The sequence below is a fragment of the Papaver somniferum genome, chromosome 5 (assembly GCF_003573695.1).
Source record: "Papaver somniferum cultivar HN1 chromosome 5, ASM357369v1, whole genome shotgun sequence".
NCBI lineage: Eukaryota > Viridiplantae > Streptophyta > Magnoliopsida > Ranunculales > Papaveraceae > Papaver > Papaver somniferum.
Genome location: NC_039362.1, coordinates 158,353,739 through 158,358,937, shown reverse-complemented (window position 1 = coordinate 158,358,937; position 5,199 = coordinate 158,353,739). Strand labels below are relative to the sequence as shown.

The following is a 5,199-nucleotide window of genomic DNA, read 5'->3' as shown; positions in this document are numbered from 1 at the left end:
CTAATTGGCGCCCACATATTTTTGTACCCTGTTTTTTGGAGTAAAATTTCTCAGTTTTTCGGCTTTTGAGAATTTTGTTGTTTTTTATCTTAGCTTTATGAGAGATGTCTCTTGAGATTGAACTATCGTGGATCTAGCTTTTGAGATTGAGCTCTATCTAATTATTTTTACATAGAGATCTTGAAGAACTAATTTTTGAGCAAGCCATCTCATGACTTACCTTGCATCCTTAATTCCTTCCTTGATTGGGCCATCTCAGGATTCTCCGACATGCATCAATACAACATCCCATGTTGTATTTGTCATATGGCATTGCCTTGTCTTTTGCTACAAAGATTCATTATATCGGCTAATGTGCTTTATCCACGTGCCACTGACTAGCTAATGCATCATCATTGTACGTCACTCATAAAAATAAATTACAGAAATAAATATAGATTCAAAATAATATACAGAAATAAATATAGATTCAAAAATTGATGTAGTAGACTAATAATGAAATTCAGTGGCAAATGCATTAGCTTTTCAAAGGTCGTTAGGAATAAGGCTAGCTGATCCTTCGTCCAGTGGCGGAGCCAGGGCTAACCCTGGCTCTACCCCCAAAAAATCTTGATAACCACAAAAACACCCTCCATTTTTTCTTGTATCTAGTACTTAGCCCACCAAATATTATTATATAAGAAATCTTTTAGCCCCCCCTCCATACTGTTTTCTGTCTCCGTCACTGCCTTCGTCACACTTTCTTTTCTTCAATGTTGTTTCGCCTAAAGCTTCCAATGAAACTAAGCTGTTTATATGAGGAATCGCTCTAAAAAAACCCCAAATCCCAAGTCTTTTCATAGTTGCAGTTTTCGGGTTTGTATAACAACAAACGAAACAGAATGCGGAAACTACTTTAATACAACCAACCTTAAGTTGCCATAAAAATACAACTGTAACTTTTACATGAAACAACCAGGCCTCTTACTCCTCGTTTCACTTTTGCTCAATTTCAAAGGCTCTTTACTTTGAGATAGTTCTATGTTAACTTAAAACTATAATCAAGCAAAATTGTGTATAGCTTCATTATATACAATATGTACAGTAATATCATTAAAAGAAGAATACACGGAGATAGCACACAAAAAATGTCGATGTCATCATCCAGGAGCTGTAGCACCCAAAATTACTAATCATTTGCTAAAGGGCTTACGCAGCTTACCAAGTGCAAAGAATCCAGATTATTGACGTTAGCATCATTTTCATCCAGGAGCTGTAGCACCCAAAATTACTAATCATTTGCTAAAGGGCTTACGCAGCTTACCAAGTGCAAAGAATCCAGATTATTGACGTTAGCATCATTTTCATCAATGGGGAGGCACCCTTCATCATCAGAATTTATTTCTCCATTCATTTCACCTTCAATAAACTGCATCATACAAAGAGAGATGAGTGATAAATTCATCTTAATCCAGCAGAAATAATGGATGGGCGGCAACATAGTCACAAAACATGAACAATGATAAGAACCATGCAACGTTTCGAGTGAAACCACACTTTTTGAACTAAAGCTTGAGCAAAATATTTTCTGACTCAATATGTTTCGCTTATTTTACTTGTTAACTTCCTAATGTAATTGCACAATATCTTACACTCACAACCAAGATCTCATCTCCACTAAATTGATATTTACAACCTAAAGAGACGGCGGAACAGTTCGTCTTCTCAAATCAAGTATTAGTTCAAGATAAAGTTCATCCACATTAAAGTTGAAAATCATTTCTTTAACAAAAACAAAGCCTCTGCAAAATACCATAGTGCAAATGTTTATGGTGAGGACCCACAGGTCAGTGCAAATGTTTACAGAGAAAGAAGTTCATATAATGAAAAAGCTGCAGCAACTCTACCACAAAGAGGTACAATCCAGATTCTAACACAAGGAAAAACATGGTTGGTTTGTCCTACAACACTTAGCACTACAAATGGCCACTTTTATCAACACCTGAATATGATAACCCGACGCCTCTTCATATAAGAAAGCAAAATTTTGAATTTTTTTTACTAAAACCATTAAAGCCAAAGTAAGAGTTGCAACTGCTTTACTCTGTACATTTTCAATAGCTTCATTGTCCTTCTTTGTAAACCCACTGGCAGCAAGTTGTTTGTCCAGGGATTCAACAGGTTTTATCATGGAAGCAAAGCTAGGCCTTCCGTTTTCATCTACATCAAGGTTGAATCTGAAAAGAAATGCAATTGTTAACATGCAGATTAAATATTAAGGTTTCAAAATTGGGAAGGAAGGAGTTGTAATGAGATTTAAGTTACAGTTTTTCCAGGGCATAGGAAAATAAGTAAGTCCAGCATACAGACAAGGAGATCAGGAAAACCAATAAAGGAAGAAAGTTACTAGCACCAAATTGGTTGTGCATAAACCATGTAATATCAATATCTCAGGTTTGTTAAGTATTTAATTTAACATATTTTCCCTTGGCATAAATAGTACTTTGAAAAATTGAGCAGGTCGACCACTGACCTCCTGCGGAAAAACTTGTATATGCATTCAACATCACGATCAAAGTACCTGCAGAACAGGACAGTGGTGAGTAACTTACATAAATTAACCGAACGATATTTGCAAAAACGTTACACAATTGAAATGATACAAGGGTGTCATCAAGAAATTTGAAATATGACATACATTTCAGCATTGTGATGATTAACAGACACCATTTGAGGAAAATCAATCATTGTAACCTTCTCATCATCATCAATCTACAATTAATACAGGATATAAAGTGAATTACCAAATTATTAATAAAACACAACAAGCCAGAGTGCGAAATTTTGCATCTAATCAAGCACTTTAAACAATAGGAATACTGCAGAAGTCAATGGAATCCAAAAGCAAAAACTAAGAGTAGTCAAGATCTCTGAACTACTGATATTCTTACAAAGTTACGCTGAAGTCGAACTTTGTTCTATACAAGATTGTAAAGCGAAAGAAAACATTATGTGGCTGTCATATATACACATAAACTTAAGAACTTAATAGTAACTACTCTTACAGTGAATAACCTTGGACAAGTCCCATAATCACACAATGTCTATTACAATCCACAGCATTTGGCACAGGAAAACCATTCTCCTCCAAGGCCTAAACAAGCAAGAAAAGGCTTATTAATACATACACCAATTCATTTGACCACCAAATTCAAGAAATAGAAGGGAAAACGAACTGAGAAGCAAGTAAACCTTCATAAAAGCAAACTCCTTGAGTGCAGCAAGTCGTGACAAGTAAAGCCAGTTATAACTACTGCGGTGCTGTAAATAATCACGCTTAGCTTTGACAGCCCTGAAAGAGACTCTACCCAACCTATGCATCTTCATTGCCAATATTGTACCATCTTCTGTAGCCACCTCGTACATATCTTGACAGAATAAAAATAAATTATCAATCAGACACTACTCTATGTCCTAGCAACCAATTACATTCCTACGAGAGAACTTACCCGACTCCTTCCCAACACCTATTTGTCGCCCAATTGATGCAAACATTCCCGGTTAACCAAAGTCTTTATAGCAAGGAAATCATACCCAAGGTATGTAAGCCGAAACCGTCATCTGAACACATAAAACAAGTCGAAGGTTTTGTAACGCAAACATAAAACTCATTAAAACTCAAATTTTACAGCAAAAGCTTCTCAACTGCTTACATTTAGAAGAATCATGATGAACCAGCTTATGCTTCAACAAATTTTTCAACACCTTGTAAGTTCCTCCATGCCTATACATAAAATCCAGAATAACATCAACATCCAATCATCAAAAACACTACATTTTTCATAAAAACAAATCTTTTTGTGTAAGTAACCTAGTTCTGTGAAATTTTTAATAAACCCATACTCAAAAATCATGTTAAAAACCCATAGCTACTGAATTTAAGAAAATTTGATGAGGCAGTAACTAAAATTAGGTAAAAATTTGTACAAACCCAGACTGAAAAATGAAGTTAATTACACATAATTAACTGATTTACATAAATGGGTTCCTAAATCTGAAAAATGTGATACAGGGGAACTAAAATTAGGTAAAGATTTAGTAACTTACTTGAGGCAAGCTATACGACCAATTAGCTCAACTGGTATAATTTCCTGCTGAAAACAAGTAAAACCCATTAAATTTCATGAAAAATAATACAGAGAAGAAATTGAAGGGAGTTTAAAGAGAGTAGAGACTTACATTTCTCATACCCATCTCAACAGAAGTAAGAACCCTAAAATCATCTTTAGAGAGGTATCTCAATACATCTACACCTAACTTCATACTGCGTTATCTGATGATAAATTAAGAGCTTGAAACTGTAAGTTAAAACCCTGGACAGAAACAGAGATGGGACAGTGATAATAATGGAGGTGGAAGAAGAAGAAAAAGAAGTTTGTTTCAGCGACAACCGGTTTTTTTTAAAGATCCAATAAACAGATTCATCCAAAGTTGCTATGAAAAAGAAGTTCCGACCAGGATTTCTCATGTATTTCGAGTCACGTGTGACACGTCAATACGTAGGGGTTCAGACTTCGGATTTCCATCTTGGTCTTGGGAGGATTTTCTGTTCCTCGTTGTCCGAATCAAGGTACAAGCCATAGTATTGAGTATTCCTTTATTTTTTGATTCTTCGTTGAATTAGGATTAAGGTTTAGATTAAAAATCCATGTTCTTGACATATATAAATAATAGGGTTTGTTCGTGCATATATTCGTCCAATCTTTCAATAGTAAAATCAAACCGGTTTCTCTTTCCACACTGAATTAATTTTTAGTTGCATCCTTCCTAGCAAAATTTCCTACACTGCCCTCTATAATTCTTTATTTTTCAGGAATAATGGCCAAGTTATGTACGTGGATTTCACTTATCTCCGTACTTATGATTCATGGAGTTTTCGCAGTTACGGATCCCTTGGATGGTAATATAAATTTGGGTACATTATTTATTTTATTTTTTTTGATGGAAACAGGGGCTTCATAAAACCCCTAAATTTTATTTATTAGAATACTTCATTCAAATTAAGGTTCGAAGGATTACATTGATCAATTACATCAATAAACATGACAATACAGATGTTACAAGATTTACAATCGAAACTTAAAGAAACTAGATATGAAAATCCTATTAAACTTCTGCAGCCCTTTGAAGGATTGAAAATCCTTATAATGGTTTTAAACC

General features: G+C 34.8%; 1 pseudogene; it reads right to left on the bottom strand.

The window, feature by feature from the left end:
- Nucleotides 1-899: 899 nt before the first annotated feature.
- On the bottom strand, nucleotides 900-4,654 carry LOC113278025 (annotated as a pseudogene).
- Nucleotides 4,655-5,199: the final 545 nt, after the last annotated feature.